Below are 18,121 nucleotides of genomic sequence, written 5' to 3'. Positions count from 1 at the left end.
CAGTCCCACAGAGTTCAGTGGAGCTTGGGGAACTCCATTATGGAGCTGAAATCAGGGAATGAAAAGATTGATGAAAGTATATGCTGAAGCCTAGGAGAAGTGAATCACTGCAGGAAAATATGGGCTGGTTACTTGAGTTCAAATATAGTAGATTACACTGTGACTCCAGATAAGGAAACTAATACTCAAAAGCAGAAATCTGAAATTGGGTCCCTTCAATGGAAGAGATTTTGCAAAGTGCAGAACCTTTGACAGCCTCCATGGACTTAACTGGAACATTCAAACATGAACTGCTTGGAAAATCAGTTCAGTTTGAAAATAGCATAAATAGGATTAGAGTACGTAACTTTCCTGCCTGTAAGTTGGGATTCTCAAATGGCTTTATGACACTGAGAGCTTTTCCTGTGTATGTATATGAATTCTCTTTTACGATACACGTATTTCCCTTATGGCAAATTTCCTGTCTGATATTTGGAAACGGTTCTATTTTTAGGTATGTTACTTAAAATGTTATACTGATGGTGCATCTGAGCATTGCTAAAAAACTCTCAAAGTGCTTTAATAAGAACATTTTTAAAGCATTTTTTGCAGCTTAGTGGCAGCTCGAAATAACTAAAATAAGCCATTAAGAAGCTAGTCACACTTCTTTAAAATTGATACTAAGCTGTTCATAACGCATTCTGAACAAAATAGCATTCTTTATGTGTTCATTATAGAATGTGCCTTAAGGAAAATGGATTTTGTTGCAGTAAACTACAATAGTTATGCATAGAGCAAATAAATGATAAGACAAGGAAATGGAAGAACCTTGAAGACCTGCACGCCATAGTGTGTGAACCACTGTTCAAATAATAGGAGCCGTTCACACAAAAATCTTAGTAGGAACATGTACTTACAAATGTTTTGACTGTGTGTGGTACTCTTTAGAAAGAAATAGGAGTAGTGGATTACAAGAAAATGAATATTTTGACATGCATTTCATAGTTAACTTCCATAGTTGTCTTTCAGTTCTTTCTTCACTGATGCTTGTTATCAGTAGTAATGCAGACATGACTGCTCTGTACTGACATGCTAGTGAACACAAGGTGCACAGCTATTAAGACTGGATATACAAAACAAGAAAATAAGCTTTTTCTGCAGGTATCAGTGTCATTGTGGTGACAATACGACACCATTCATTGAGGACTGAAATTCAGAGTGTCAAGGTGCTATACTGAATTGAAAGGCAGGTGCTGCAGCCCTCCTAGCTGTGCTGCTGCTCACTGATCTGTGTGTGTCCGTGTGCTCCTCTGTTCCTCTTGGCTGGCTAGCTCCTCGCATTGCATCTTTCCCCAGCCTCAGGCCCAGAATTTCTTCCAGTCACGCCTTGTGGAAGTAGATGACTGCTCAGACTTACGCATACCCACCACATACAGCTCTCTCCATCTTCTGACCTTATGGACGTTTAGTAATAGTGACTTCACTATTCACTTATGCATGGATATAAGGTCATAACAAACAGGCTTTACGAATGTTTCCAAGATAATTTTCTATCCTAGCCAGCACAGGAACATTTAAGACTACGTTGGCTGGATTAACTGTGAATTGTAGAAACCTCCTAGCAGTGGGCGAGGAGTTAGTGATGAAGTGCTCCCTGTGATGCATTTGGAGAAGATAGCATTGGTGACTGTGATCCTGAAGGTGTTCTCAGGAAGGGAACAGCACTGCAAAGACATGGTACTAGCTCATCCTCACAAGTGGTAAAACAAAGGGCATGAGGTACTGTTTGCTCTGTATGAGAATCCTAATTACTTCTCTGTTCCTTGCCATGCAACGGAGTAACCAAGTGTAAAGTCCCAGACTTTGCTGCTCTTGCTTATTGAGCCAGGCTCTGAAGTTCTCCTGCACTTATATCTCATTACAGACACGTACTGAAGTCTGGTAAATCCTTTAGAAGTCTATAATACTGAAAAGTGTGTTTTAATTGAGGAAATCAGCAAATGGCAGGACTTCCTTTCCCTTCCCAGGCTCAGAAGTTACGTTTGCTTTGACAAAGCATATGCTGCAATATTTGGTTCCTTTCAACTGGAGCACCAGTTGAGACCCAGAGCATGCAGTGCCAGCCACTCACACCATGCTGCATCATGTGGGATGAGCTGCAGCAACCATCCTGCTGCTTCTCTGCTCTAATAAATGAGGAACCTGTGGGTAAATTACAGCTTCTGGTGCATGATCACGGACATTGTAAGTGGCTGCACCGCAGTTGTCTTAGCAACAGCCACATCCCACAAGCTCTAAAGAACAGCTTCGTAACTCGCAAGTGCATAAAGAGACATCCATGCTTTGTATCTATGTTAAGAAATGCATGTACACTGTATTAATGTTCTCCTCCACATTAGGAATAATTTATAGGAAAAGGCTGTCATAAATATGCATTTTCTGTTTTACATGACTGGCTTGCATTCTTTTGTGCACTATGGGATACTGTAATCAAGAGGACATGCGTACTGTAAATGAGCAATAAGCAAAATGCCTCCATGTTGTTCTGTCTGAACAAGGACGTATTCTGTACATATGAAAAAAATCTTGTCAGAAACCTGACAAAGTGCTTGTGGGGGGCTTTGTAAGATTTTCAGTTACGATTGGCTTCATCTGTAGACAGTTGTTAAGAAGGAAAGACTGCCCTAACTGTTGCTGGCTTTGAATCAGAGCTGTGTTTAAAATGAGCTTCTAGAGCCTGTTCCCATTGAGATGAAATAATTGACTTAGGCACCAACACTTGAATTATTCAATTCCTTTTCTAATGCGTGATTCTAAATACATGATTGTGAGAGGCTGGCAGTGTGAATTGGGCTCGGGGGCTGTGTAATTCTGATACAGCGTTATGATACAGCAATATCTGTTTGCCGTGCTTTTATCTTGTGCTGAAAGGAGAGTGATTACTCTACCACGATTGGATAATTTTCAAAGATTTTACTGGGGATTATTAGTTTTACTGCTCTAATAAACATATAATTAAACAATGCCTCTCTATTATTGGATCCTCGCCTGCTTTGTACACAGTGGATTTACAGCATGTCAGTAAATACTGAAATTGTGATGCCGTAATTAAGATTTACATAAACCTTCTCTGGGAAGAGGCTGAGATTTACAGCGAGAATCAGCTGAAGTATTGCACTGGTGGGGAAGTGTCTGTCTGCAAGAAGGAAACAGGCTAATTCAGGCCTTTCTCCCCAGATAGTCTGGTCAGGGGTGTGATTTCAGCCTTAAATACAGCACAGTCCGCACTTTGAGGGAACAGAAGTCCTTCTCAGAGTCTAGGACAGTACACGCTGACATAAGCCAAGGCAAATGAACATCTAATCTGCAATCTACGAGATAACCTTGAATCAGAGAACATATTTGGGAGCTCTCATCCTGCACCGGGCTGCTACAGCTCTATTCAATTTGACGTGCCCTGAGCTGCCAAGCGCATTCCACCAAAAGACGTAAGCTGAGGTGCTCAGACCTGACATTTGATTAAAAGCACAGCATACTTCATTAGAACCGGTGAGACTTCCTCCAGAAAAAAAAGACAGTAAAATATATTAAGTAATCGATCAAACGAACTACTGTTTAGATGCCACGCTTTATGAATGTTTTGTGAAACTTGGCCATAAATAACGCAGCTCTCGACAGACCTGATGTGTTCGGGTTAGTTCACGTTAAGCACCGGTGAGCCTTCGCTGCGTGCACCCCGTGAGTGCTGTCAGCAGGAAAGCACCAAGCAGGGAGCTGTGCGGCTGTGCCGCGGTGCTTCGTGTGGTGGAGGTGATTGTTTCACTTTGCTTTGTGCAAGTTTCTCCTGAGAAACAGCAGAAAAGTGGCGCCAGTAGTACAAAATCCTTAGTGAAGAGAACCGTCCTCACCTTATCATTTGCTGCGGGTTGAAGTAGTGGTGTGTCCGCTTTGTTTTTTCTTTTAGATTTAGTTGTTGTGGAGGAAAGATTTATACAAGCGCACTGTGCCTCTGTTTGCCCATCTCTGGTAACTTTTGAACCCGCAGACTACTTCCAAGTAAACAGAACAAAAGAGGTCTCAGCTATAATTAAACTATTAGCAGCTTCATGGAAATGAGCAACTGGGTGAAAAACCCTTTACATGCCTGGATTAAGGGCATGTGGCAGCGTGAGCTGTCAGCCTGGATAGTCTGCAAGAGTTTGCAAGGCAGAAAGACTGAATAAATGCCTCAGCTGTTGGCAGAGTTTCAGCCCGAGCTCAACTCTTCAGTCAGCTGTGACACACAAAGCTGGGGGAAAGCAGGGATTCGTTAATCCTGGTGCTCGCAGAGCTGCACCTTGCATAGCTGCTGTTACCGCAGGCCAGCCCAAGCGGTCCACTGCTGAGAGGTTGTGATGGAATCCCCCGTTGTTTATTCAAGGACTAAGCTGGCTTTAATTATGACATTTGGTGATTTTGTTTTCAGAAAGAGGCAAGCGTTGAGGATATTTGAATTTCTTTTTTAATCAAACCACTTCGAGAAGGATCTCATTCCCGGTACGCAAGGTCTTAACTACGTTGTCTCATTGATCTCTTGGTGCTGTTCGTGTGAGTGAGCTCAGGCACATTTGTCAGGCTTTTTTGAATCAAGAATCTAAAATTAGCTTTTGAATTCATGCCTGCTAATTATTGTGTACATTTCAGTTATTCTGCTTTGGTTAATAGATAGGTGTGCTCTTGTTTCTGAAGTATTGCCTCTCGCTGATAGTCTGTTCATTAGCAAACATGTGAAAGAGAAATGAGACTGGTGGGAAGAAAATGAGAGTTAGAGTAAATATTAAGGAAAATTAGACAGCACTCTCATAACTTTCATTTCTGAATTGTGCTGCAGCAGCATCTACCCAACTAACTCGGCTTCTTGCTAGGGTGATTTGCATTCCCCTTCAAACATTAACATCAGCATTATAAGATAATTTAGCTCTTATTTTTGTCAAACTAAGATGCTTTAAAAAATATTTTATAGGTTGTTCTTTGCAAAGCCCGTAGAATAAATTAAGTAATTTTTACATTGTACTAAACGTGTGAATCTTACTGTATTATAGATTCAGTCCCTGGAATTTTGCCATAGCTCATTCTATACTACTGTTCTCCTGGGAACTGAATAGTTTGGCACCTGATTGCACTCATTAATGCTGAACTTTAAAACCTTGAATGCAGAGAAAATTCAAATATTTAACGTGCACTGATATTTGCAAAGTGAAAAGATGGATTTTACGCAGAAATGTGATATCCAGTTTCTTTCTGCAACGATGCCGATGCCTTGGAATTAACTCTTAGGAATATTTAGTGGAGTAGCAAATGTAAAGAGTTGTCACTGTAATGTTATGATTAACAACAATAATACCTTGGCCCTAGGTGAGCTTTCTGCTCGTGTTCATCTCTTGTGCAACCTCGTATGGGAAGGAAAGAAGGAGCAATCAACTACTGAACGTGTTTATAAATTTATAATACACATGCAGATCAATTTAAAGGATGACAAAAGCAGGAATGTTGTAATGTCTAAATATAGGCAACATTTTCCATCCATACTGACAGTATAATTATTTTCTACTCCACAATTCCTATCAAAAATGAAAGAAGAGCTTCAGCCATTTAACAGTATACAAAACTATGTGCAGCTTTGAACTTAGCAGTGTGGTATTTTCAAGTTATTGACATAGAGAACATTTCAAACATGTTTATACTAAGTCATACTCAGCTCTAACTGCTATTACACATTTTCCTTTTTGAGGTGTGGCTGGAAAATGTTGCTTTGCTTTATGGGCTTCATTTGTGAGAGAATCCACCTAAGTGACTGGAGCAGACACTTGCTATGGGGAACCAAAGAGGAATTCAAGTTCCTTAGTAGGAAGAACAGGGAATGATGTTCCCATGTATCTGATTTGTAACTGGTGGTTTAAGCACACTTGTCAGGCCCAGTTTAGATATTCTTCCCAACCTGTCTCTAAAATTGCTTTTTTACTCTCTCTTCTGAGCGGTACCTAGTGGCCAGAGCCCTTCATTCTTCCTGAAAGCAGTCTAAATAGCATGGCCTGTTGTGAATACATAGTTGTCTTTCTAGCAAATGGAAATGCCACCTTTTTATTTTGAGTTCTGTGTGAGGTCTTCAAGTATGTTACCAGGGAGAATACTTATCTTAATAGATTTCTGGTTGAAGTACCTGGATTAGCTATCTGCAGGAAGCTTGAATACTATATATTTTCCAAACTTTACTTCTGTCTATACTTGGCATTGTCTTTATGTAATTAAATCACTGGGCTGACCCTGGGTCGTATCTGTGGATTGCATGAATAATTTCAGAGGGTCGTCATTTCCTGACAAAGCAGCCTGTGTAATTTGTGAGGGCTTACCTGCCACATAAATCCAAACTGGCTTTTCTCTGAATTGCCAGCTTCAGCACTACCTCTGGGTAAAACTGTGAAAATGTCATTTATTCCTCATAAAAAAGCATTTGGTATTTATGCTAGCATTGCTGCTTCAATGACATCTACCAATTTGAAGCTGTCAGTTACTCAGCTAATCCAGCGTGTGTAAAAGCCGAACCATTCTAATAATCCAAGTCCTTCAGATGATTGCTTCATTGAAAAGTTTGCTGATCCCTAGAAATGCAGAGAGAGGGATCCTGAATCTGTTCATCACTACTGCTCCGTAGTCTCTTTGTAATGGTTATGTGACTGCTGCTTGAGCAGCCAAATGTTACCTGCTGTCACTCAGCCGTGATGGGGTGGTTATCCTTGCAGAACCTCAGTTCCCTGCTACCAAGGCAGGCTTGTGGCTCTGCTTTACCTCCTGGGAGGCTGTGAGGAACGTGTATTGTGCTGCTGCCTTGAGGACTGGATAGGAAGAGAACTTCTTTCAGCCAAGATTAGAGAAAAATATTGTTGTATCTGCATGTGAGAGGGTGTGTATCTGTTACTGGCCCCCTGAACAAGCAGGGGTGGCAGCACAATTAAAGCTGGGTGCTGGCTGCTGTCAGTCCTTAGACTGAAACTCAGGAGCCTGAGGGAAACCTCCCATAGCCCTCGTGCAGATGGGGCACAGGGGCAGGATGGCATTTATGGCTCTGGGTACAGCAAAGATGGATCGAATCTTGAAGAAAAGACTTTTGCTCAGATACACGCTGAATAAGAACTTATTGCAACATCCAAATACATGTAAGTAATTGCTCACGCAGCTTAGATGCTGCTGGCATAAAGTGGTAGCTTCTGGAATAAACCTTCAAGAGAAAAGTCAACAAAAAAACGGATGGGATTTAATGAACGAGCTGTGCCAGGCACATTCTGTAAGTCTGTTTGCCAACCGTGCATATATAACTTCATCCTAATCACTTCTCACATTATAAATAATAGTATGCCTTCACATAAAGACTAAGGAAATCAGACATGAAAAGTCCTTCAGCTGTCAAGGACAGATTTATTTTTAAAGAAATTCCCTAAGAAATATTTGTGCTGCTTTGCAACAGAAAAAGAATGGGCTGGGCATCTAGGTGAGTGGCATCCCATGCACCAGGGGCACCGTGCAGATGCACAGGACACCATTGGTGAGTGTTTGGGGAGAGCCAGGTGCTGGGGCCCAGTGGGAGCCATGAGGCTCGCATTCCCACCTCTGTTATCACTGCTGTTTAATTTTGACTTTCTGCAGGACTTCTATTTTTAGCACTAACGATAAAGAGAAAAATAGTAAATCTCAGTAATTTTTATGCACCTATGGTATAAGCCTAGCAGTTAAGCCTGTACACTTCATATTACTGCCTTTCCGCTGTCCCCTTCCTGACAAAGCGGAGGGCCTGCCTATAGTTACAGGTACGCTTGATGCTCTGTCACTTTGCTCTTCTTTGACTGCCCCAAGCTAGCCTAATTGGCTGGCTCTGAAGAATGTGGGAGTATTTGAGCTTTTGAAAATGTTCTCCTTTTTAGGCTGCTTTCCAACCTTTTCTTCCCTGCTTAATGACCCATTCAAAAAAATTTTCAATGAAATTCTTAGGCTAGATTTACATAAGATCATTAGAGTATTCCAGCTCCTTTACTTTAAAATATTCATGGCAGCCTCACATTGCTGGCTTCACAGAACCAATTTCAGGAAAAAACTCCCGTCAGCTTCACTGAATAAGGACGGCAGGGTAGAGCTCTAATTGTCAAAAGCTCAAAAGCTTCAGCTTTGGTAGCTGTGCTCTGTGTCAAGCACCAACTCAGGCAGTGACTCATTGTGCATCGTGCGCTCCGTGGAGCTGGGGAGAGGCAGGTTAGGTGCTTTTTATTGTCCCCAGTCTTTGAATACAAATTACAGGAACTGGCTGACTAAAATCTCAGCCTATGAAGGCTTTTCTGCATATCGTGTATGTATAACATTTCACTGGATTTGCAGCTTTGAGAGTAAAGCATCATTATATTAAAAATTCCATGCAGATTTATAGCTTGCTTGCCTATTACGATATTTGCTTTGGATTGTTCTAGAATAGCAAGAGATGCAGTCCTGTTAAAGGGTGTCTTGATTTATCCATAGAAACAGTAGGACATTTTTACATGTGAGGTGTTTCTTAACTTAAGCAGGGAAGTTCTGTGCAGCATCGCTGTAGTACAAATAATTTCTAGGAGGAGTAGTAGTGGGGACATCATCTCAGCCCACAGACTGCCAAGGAGGAGGCCAGGTTTGAGGTCCAGGGCTGGAAAGCTTACTTAAGTGTCACAGCAGCAGAGCAGGAAAAAAAGTCATTTGCGTTCTTTCCTTTGGCCAAAAACCTTTGTGTTGAGCTGCTGTGCTCTAAGTACTGCAGCAGCAGTAGGAGTAGGAATGCTTCAGGCATCCCTGTAGTGCAGTGCTAACGACGTTGGCCCTCATTCCTGAAGAGTATGCAAGCCCAGAAGAGCACAGTGCCTCCAATTCCCTCCTTACTCTGACTGCTTTCAGTGGTTGTGCCCAGTGAGTCCGGATCCAGAAACAATTTGCTCAGTGTTGTACAGTAATCCCTACTTTGCTAATCCTGGCTTAATGAACAACCCAAGATGCAAAGCAAAGTCCCAGGAGAGTGGGAGGATGCAAAACGTCTCCCCGTCTTAAAAATTTATTACCAAAGCAACTGTGCTTGGATATATTTTTTTTTAATGGAAATGAATAATTTAAGGCTATATAAAATATATGAATGTAACTTTAAATTAATCAGGTTTTGTGTACATTGCTTGGCAAATAAAAATGGCTCTGGGGGTTTTGTTTTGCTATGATAATCCTTGCTTCTTTTTTGTTGTTGTTCTCTAAGGAAACAATTTTTGAAAAGACTTTTAATAACGTTTCCATAAAACTGAAGCATGCCCTTTGTCCTCCCTCCAAACACGTGTTTCTGCATTTCAAAGCAGACATGCATTGTAAGCTGTACCGTGGGGGGGCTCAGAGCAGATAGATCTCTGCAACCACTTGAGGCAGTGGAAAGATGTTAAACAGGGGCAAATAAAACATCTACCTTCTCCTTGCTGAAGGAGGGCTGGGGCAACTGGAAGGAGGGGAGAGCAGGTTGGTGCTGCAAGGGTGGGGTGTGCATGGGCTGAAAGGATCTCCGAGGGCTGTGGAATAGGGAGATTTGAGTGTAATTTTATTTGTGTTGTGGATTCTTCTGCAGAGTTGAACTGCATACTTTGCAGTTCCCTTGCATGCTTGTTGGTGAAAGATGAACATTAAAGGGTCAGTGCGTTATTAGGAGATCAGTCAGGCAGAAACTTGGCTGCTTATGTCTGTTCCTGTCAGTTTTTCTAACGTTGCGTATGTTCAGATCTGACTTGTGAACCAAGAGCCATCAGGTGACCAGCTGACCGTACGCTGTGTTTCTGGTTACTGATAGCATTCCAACTTGGAATATCCTTTAGTGACTCCTTTCCAAGCTCATACAATAAGAATCACCTCAAAAAGTGAGTGATTGCTCAACGTTAGGTAAATTACCATCTGCCAGTCTTTCAAGAAGTCAATATTTGAACATTCTCATTGGAATGCGTTATGTCCAGTTGTGCATTTTCTTCTTATTTATTTATTTGGTCAGAGTATTTAAACTCTGAGGGAACATCTAAACAGCTGTGTACATAATGCGTTGTGGACAGACCTTACCTCTGAGGTGGAGCTGGGGCTTACATGTGGCTCCTCAGGCCACCATCCCAAGACATCATTTCATTGACTTGTGAATATGCTGCTTTCAAACTCATCCACTACAACTGTTTCCCTTTTGCGGAAAGAATGAACTATCTGTTGAGTCACTTGGCTGACTGGATGAACAAAACTGAGGCTTAAACTCTTGTTGTGTTTAATTTGGTAGGACAGACAGGATCTTAGGTGTTCTGTAACCAAAGTGAATGCCACACCTGTCAAGCCATTGAGTCTTCTGGTCCCTCTGTCCTCCTAAAATTGTCATTTGGGGGTGCAGCAAAAGCTTTTTCCTCAGTGTTGTTCTGTCAGAAGTGAAAATAACAGTTTACCTACTCCAGTTCTAACTCCCGTGTTCAGAGAATTTAAAAAAAAAATCCAAAAAAATCCAAAATTTGTCTTTAAACATTTATCTTCCATGAAGACGACGGTAGCTTTGGTAGCTAGCTTTACCTCTTCATTGGCATCATAAATCATTATGGCTTTAGGTGTTTTAACTTCACCATGCTTGTCCTTCTGTACTCTGGAGCACGTGAAGGGAAGGATCGTGGCAGCACTACGTGGGCCGCTCAGGGCAGGATGAGCCCGGTGAGCAGCAGGCACTGGGGTGGCTGGGAGCACAGGGTGGTGTGACTGCAGAGCACACAGTTCAATTTTGTTTTAGTCCTTGGAAATCTCAAGCGTAATCCTGTCTGTAGTTCCTCTAAGCAACTTGTTTTTCTGTGTGAATGAAGAGCAGCAGGATAAAAATACAGTTTTATACTTCTGATAAATTGCTCTAACTGTTCCTCCTCTTTTTGGATTAAGCGTCACAATTGCAATGAATTCAGCTGCTCTGCAAGAGAGCCCCGTACTGAGAGTTGGCTCTCTCTTATTATCCCAGTGTCTCAGAGACAGGAGTATTTTACTATGACCTCAAACTTAATTTTCCACCTGTCTGGTATTTGAACTCGTATCTCCTCGTAGTTTTGAAGACGTCATTGAAGAACCTCTGTATTTTGCAATTCACAGTGGTTTTTGGAAACCAGGTAGAACATGTAGGTTATGAAACTGCTCAAATTGTGGCCACCATCAAGGATTTAAACAGCTTAATTTTATTAATTGGCCTATATTTGACAGTGATCATGGTTCTGCTCCTTCAGTTAATTAAAGGTAATGACTAGGGCCTAGAAATTAATTCATTCTGCTCATCTATGAAGTGCTTTTATTTAGCTGCGTATTTCTGATACTATCTCCTGAAAGAAGTTACTGCAAGAGTGACTATGAATGAAAATGTAGAAGAGTTATTTCTCCTGCCGTCTGAGTATAATCTGGCATTTCTATGAAGGCAAAAATGAGATTATCTATAGATCACTGGGTAGGAAATCATTAGCTGTCAATCATGAGAGTTGATTAATGCTGGGACACCATTCTTCTGTTGCTTTTCACAAAAGGTCTGACATATTATTGATTTGTTTAGCATCTTGATATTAGCAAATACATATGTCTAAAAGAAGTTATCCAAAATGCAAACACAGAATAAAAAGGTTTGTTTAGACAACGTAGGGCAGGCAGATATTCTTGTCCAACAGAGCATGGCTGACTGACATTTTGTATCTGAAATGAAGCCCTGTGGTAAGACTGGTGTGTTGTTGGTAAAGTAAATACATCTTTCAAACAACTATTTTCTAGTATCAAACCAGAAAGAAAATCTGCTTGTAAAGCTAGTTACCATGTGAAGTGTTCCCTTCCCTTCCCTCTGAAAAACACTCACCCAGTTCATTGTATCAAACTGCATTTGACAAGTAGAGTGCTAATATTTGGCATTATTGGGTAATTTATGCAGTTTAACTTCAGAATTTACAACTATTTACAGTACTTAAGCAATGAGCTATTAGAAGACAAACATCCATCGGGGAGCATAGTGGGGAAACAAGACAATGCAATTAAAATATTATTTAATATGAATTAATTCTAAGCCAAGCATGACAAACTGCACTTGCCAACATTTCATCCTGACTTGTAAGCTACAATTACATCTGTTGTATTAGTATTCGTAATAACGATGCTTGTGATAAATGATCGTATCAAATTTTAATGGCTTTCCTCATGTTCACAAGAATGACTGCAAAGTGAGGTTACCTTCTCTTAAATGTATTGTGCCAAAAATACTGCATGCAGTGTACTGACAAAAATCAGCTTCCTATCAAATGAACAACTTTGACAACAACTTTGCAGCAAGAGAGCAGTGGAATAGCAAGCAGGAGAAACAAAGCTTCCCAGCAAAATCTCCTTTCTGAAGGAGACAGGAACTGCGAGCATGATGTATTCTAGTGTGTGTCAGAGGCAGAAGCCCATTTATAACTTTTTACAACAAATCATTTTATATGGTACGCATCAGAAGCAAAGTAAAAGACAATAACACAACCAAATTGGGAGAACAGAATAAAGGTAAAGACTCTTGATCTCCTGCACACTCCAATCACTGCCTCTTACACTGTCAGAAGCATTTTTGTGTTACATATACACATATACATCTCTTGTTTTATTTAATGAAATCACAGCTAAAATATATCACAAGGCCACCATTTCTGCAGGAAGTTATTTGAATTTAATTAATTCTTTCTCATATCTTTAACATTAGCAAAAGTAGAAAGAGATTCTTTCCCTGCAAAGCCAGGCTCTACCTGCACTAAGCTCAGAGGTAGGATTGCACTGAATACATCAAAGCATACTGGTGGCTTAAAAGAATATCAGTGTCACCAAATGCTGTCCAGTCTAATTTTCATGTTCATTTTACTTACACATAATTTAGGAGTCAGCTTTTCTGTATGTAGTTGGACTTTTCTCTAATGTACAAAATTTACAACCACATTCCCCAGGTCTTTCAAACTTAATTCCTTTGGGGCAATTTAAGCCCTTGTCAGAGAGGCTCTGACAGTGTGAAGAGAAGCCTGTGTAGGAGTCTTCTTATAACCAGGCTGATGGCTAGGCTGAGTACTCATCTAGCACATTTCCCTATCTACCAGTGCATGCCACTTCAGAGGATCTTTCATTACCACTAGTGCGGAGAAAATGAACAAGGCCAACTACACACACTCTTTGGATCAGATTCTGATCTCTGTTACAGTGGTTTATATCTGTTTGTTTATATTGGTCTGAAAGAGATCACAATCTCAAGGCTTGATATATGCTACACAATGTTAGGAAAAACTGTATTGCCCAGTAATTTGTGTCCTGGTATCTGTGTCATAGGGAATCTGTACAAGTGGGATGTTTATAGCCTAGCCTTTCAGTTGTGTGTTATTTAGGTGCTCCAGTAATACTATAATAAAGAGTAAGAGGTAAGATCAGCAGCTGATGCTTGAACCCTGAGAGGTACCTGCTGTATAATCCTGGATGCTTGCTTCTGTGTGGTTTATATGCAGGAAAGCCAGTGAAACTAGCACTTGAACAGAAAAAGAAGCACTTGGGAAGAAAGAGAAAGAGAGATTTCTGGGTTTTCTGGGCTTCTGTTTCAAGTTGTAAAATGCTGGGAAAGAGTCAATGTTTTATCTTTCTGTTGTAATTCAAAGATAATTTCTAAATGCCACATAAAAAATAGGAGTGTACTTATGACATAGATTCAGCAAACACATGGCTAGTTCAAGATATTTAAGTGGTGTGAACCTGTATTAGGCAAGACTAATTTAGAGGCTGCACTAAAGCAAAGAGACATCCTGCAACGAATGAAGGACCACACAGCAGGACATTCCTGGTAGCAAATACCCGTTTGTGCCTATTAGCTGCTGTGTAGAGGCTCATGGATAGTACCAGGCATCCCAATTCCATGGGCTGAGGGTCTGCTATTCATCCTTTGTTCAGTGACGCTGAAATACACTGCATAAAATCTGTGCCCTAGCAATTGAGGAAATTAAGCAGGTGTGTCATTTGTCAAACTGCTGATTAAATCCATTCTGCTCTAATACATTATGGGACAAAAGACCCCTCAGTCTTACTTTAAACTTTGATTTGTGAGCCTGTGCATGCACTTGCAAATTGCAGAGACGTGTGGCTTTCACACACATGTACATATGCTGTAGGAAATTGTGTAGCTTGGTGTGATATGTTTATTTCCCTGAGGTCCCACTCATCTCTTAAGGACTTATTTTAGCTTTCCAAACCACTGAACTGCTCTGACTAACCAACCTTATTTAAATTAACCTGACAGATGGGGAAATTTCCTCCTTTTTGCAGCCCCAAACCCAGCTCGGTTTTGCAGAAGTAACTTACTGCTACATTTTAGATGCTATGAAAAGAAACCCCTATCTTAGTATAGGGCAAGCTGTGATCCTATCGTGGAGGACAGCAGCATCCTGTTGCTTGCAGCTGAGAAATCTCAGTTATACAGAAGTCCCAGAATCAAACTACCACATAATATATCAGCTGGCTTCATGTTTGAAATTTCTTATCTTGTCTGTAGATCAGCTTGCTGAAATCCCAGAGAGTGACCAACATTGTGAACCCACCCCACCAAGTGTTCCCTGCGGGAGGAGCAGCAGCATGGCTCGAGCCTGCTTTGTGAGACCAGCCCATCAGCAGCACCTGCCTCGTGCTGCCAGGTTCTGTGTAGCATCCAGGCTGGGAAATCTACAGGTGAGCTAATTATTTTGGTGAGAGTTGAGAGTGCCGGCTTTCTGCCAGGTGGCACTGGCTCTGTTTTCTTTGAGAAGAGACATGAAATGATTGATCAGCACTGAAAGCATTTGTGTGTGCTGCAGGATTGCTCATTACTTCGTTCCATATTTCACATTTTTGGGAGTGCAGTTCTCTTAATTGATATACCTCATGCTTGCTATACATGAGTCCGGAGTATGCAAACAAAATGCTTAATACTTCTGCTGTGGCATCCTCCACAGATGGCCAAGGGAAGTTTGTGGTGCACAAGCATTAGAACTGAAATCAAGAAGAGAAAATATGCTATCAGCAGCATAGTCAGTCTTTCAAGAGGGATGTTATATAATTGACTGTTTTGTCAGTGCTCTGAACTTCAGAGATCTTTTAGTGTCCTAAGCTTGAACTGACTTCAGACCTTCAATTTTGAGATGCCAGGAAAGTGGCTGTGGTGGGAGCAAAGGGTCATATGTGCATGTGTGAGTCCCTTCCAGCAGGGAGAGCAAAAGGCAAATATCTAACACCAGCACTACCTCTATTCCAGCAACAATGCCAGGTGTTCAACAAAATGTATACACAGTTTCTGTTTGTTTGTTTGTTTGTTTTTAACAAAAGAAAAGGAAAATATTCACAGAATTGCCCTTTCCCCTCTCATCTCATTTTTGAAAACATCTGGATCATTTATTTTGACGTGTTTAAAAAAAAGAATCAGTCCAGCTAGATATTCCTGGCATGGGACGTTTTAAAGAACGAGTTGAAGTTTAGCAGCTGAAGTAGAGGATCTGATAAGGCAGTGCTGGTAACCACACGCATTCCTGTTGCATGCTTCGCATCACATGTTCAGTTATTCTTCAGTTTCAAAAAAGATCAAATGCCAAAAATTCTCTTCGTGCAAAACAATCTGGTTCAAGATGGAGAATTTGTGGACCAACTTGCTTTATTCTCCATATAATTCAAGGAAATTTCTTCCTATTTAATCTCAAAGTAATTTAAAAAGAGAACGTGAATGAAAGGTAGCTTTGTGCTAGCAGTATAACACTTGGATTATGAAGTTCTTGGTACTGTTTTTGCTTTTCCTTGAGATTTTCTGTATAAAGTGACGAAATGACTGAGCATTGCTTCCTTCATTGGTAACATGGGGGCACTCACAGTGTGTCTGGACGTTTATTCTTACTTGCAAAGCACTTTGAGACTCTCAGAATGAAAGTACAGATAGTGTGTAGTTCTGATATTAATTATTAAATCATAATTGGGCTCTGTGGATGTTTCACAGCTGGCACCTACAAACCCAGGAATTTGGGATGAATAGTCCCTCAAATAAAGCTTGTTGGGCAGAACAATTCGAGAGTAGATTATTCAGCAAGGCTTGAGCTTTGGAGATACATTCGTGGAAAGAATTTTGACTCAGTGGATTTAGAGTGAAACTATCAAAAGATTCTGGAGGTTTGGGATATCACGATGTAACTGGGGTAGATGCACATGAAATCCCTCAGTGCACCACCAAACCATGCTGATGCGAGAGATGCTTTTCTATGTGTTAGCACAGTACTGCCCTCAGCTAATCCATTCTAACAGCTATGTCTACAAGCATCCATGGAGACAAATGTTTACAATCTATGTTCCTTTGAAAGCAAAGAAAGTTAAATTCGTAAAGCATTTTTGAAAAGCAGACATCTTTTTTTGAGGAGGGGCAAAGGGATCTGTTTGAGCACGGGGCTGTGCTTGTATTAGCTAATGGTGTCTAGGGAATCAGATAAGGAGGAAAATCACACCACAGAAATGTATTTTAAAAGGCAGTTGAATTATATATGTATGTAAGAATATATTTCAGTGCTTCAATATGGCTTCTGAGTTTTAATGTAATTGTTCAAAAAAAACCAATCCTGTGTCTTTTACAACTTTAATTTTTGTTTCCAGCTGCAAATTGCAGTAAATGGAAGTAACTGATGGGTTCCACAGGGTACCTTGTGCCTTAGGTTCTTCCCGTGGAAGCTAGACAGAAATATTTACTTCACACAAATTACAGAACTTAATTCATTTATTTTTAGAGAGCGTTCTCAGCTTTTCCAATAGGAGGGCAGATAATCATATTTACAACTCATGCTGAAGAAAGTGCACTTCTAAAAATTGTTTTTCTCTACATAATTTGTGATCTGTTGAAAATCCCTGTTCTCCTGAGCAGACTGACAGAAGCTAATGCATCTGTGCTACGGCAGCTCATCAGCGGGAGCTAAAGCTGACCTGTAGCTCTTATGGTGTGAACCAACAGTTTGCATCTGTAGCACAGTAAGGGCATGGAGTAAATACTTCATAGGGAGAGATGAAATGTTAGCTGTTGTCACTTAAGGCCTGCAGTAGCTTGTATTGCTAGTGATACTTAGCAGTTCAGTTTGGTGGAAGTACTAATGGACACAAATCTGAACACAATTGTGAAAGGAACTGTCATGCAGATTTCTCACTTTTTTTTTTCCGTTTTGAAACTGCCCCGTGAGCAACTCAGTGACACCAGAGCTTTCTAACATCTTTAAATGTTGCTGACTGAGAAAACAAACACCACTGTCACGTTTGGAAAGTCAAAGCAGAGAAGTGTCTCATTTGTAGGGCGATTCATTTCGATTTTCATCTTGCTGCTGTCACTGAGGATACATGAACAACAGCAGTTGGTATTATCAGGAGACCTAAGCAGACCTGTTTCGTTGGCTGACTTGACAGCTGTTCCGTGAAAGAGATTCATGCTCACAAAATCAAAAAAAGTATGAAGACCAGATTTTCTTTTTAACCCTTTTTTGGCTCACTGTGCCCGGTTTATGCTTTTGTGAAAAAGTCACAAAATGGGTCAGCCTGCTATGGAAAATGGTGCAAGGACTCACAGCCACCCAGCCCTGTCCCGTTCATCCTCTCCCAGAGGCAGCAGGTCTGGCCTGGGGTGGGTCAGCACAGCAGAGGCTCAGGATCATGAACAGGGCCCTGTTTTCCCTGTCACACAAACAGCACTGGAAGAGGTTTACATTATTCTCCTGAACTCTCAGTTCCTCCAGGAGCCGGGATCCTTTTGTCAGGCAGCATCTCTTTACTTTAAGTCAACAAATATGCAGCTAGTTAGGCGTTTTACAACTTGCATGTCCATTCAGTTTTCTACTTGCTAGTTTTAAAGAACATATTATTTAGCAGATACTGTTGCTAGGTAGTTGTTTCTGTGCAGTGAGGACATTATAGTGGTTCTAACTCAGCTCTTCTGAGATTTAGATTCAATTGCAGCATCAGTCTACGTGCTGACCCCTCGATGCCAAAGTAATTTATGCAGAGGTAGAGTTCGTCTCAGGGTTCTTTAGGCGATAGGAACTTTAAT

General features: G+C 40.9%; 2 protein-coding genes across 3 annotated transcripts in view; one reads left to right on the top strand and one right to left on the bottom strand.

Annotated features, from left to right (window-relative positions):
• PEPD (peptidase D) overlaps positions 1 to 18,121 on the top strand; it is a 365,025-nt gene that overhangs the window by 100,221 nt on the left and 246,683 nt on the right. The window contains exon 4 of the mRNA XM_046899469.1: positions 14,582 to 14,754. The gene's annotated coding sequence lies outside the window, so the exon portion shown is untranslated. The remainder of the gene's footprint in view (positions 1 to 14,581; positions 14,755 to 18,121) is intronic.
• CHST8 (carbohydrate sulfotransferase 8) overlaps positions 1 to 18,121 on the bottom strand; it is a 170,099-nt gene that overhangs the window by 77,361 nt on the left and 74,617 nt on the right. The window lies entirely within an intron of this gene.

The sequence above is a fragment of the Gallus gallus genome, chromosome 11 (genome assembly GCF_016699485.2).
Source record: "Gallus gallus isolate bGalGal1 chromosome 11, bGalGal1.mat.broiler.GRCg7b, whole genome shotgun sequence".
In the NCBI taxonomy this organism is placed as follows: domain Eukaryota; kingdom Metazoa; phylum Chordata; class Aves; order Galliformes; family Phasianidae; genus Gallus; species Gallus gallus.
Note: the sequence above shows the minus strand (reverse complement) of the source record. Positions and strands in the feature narration are given on the sequence as shown.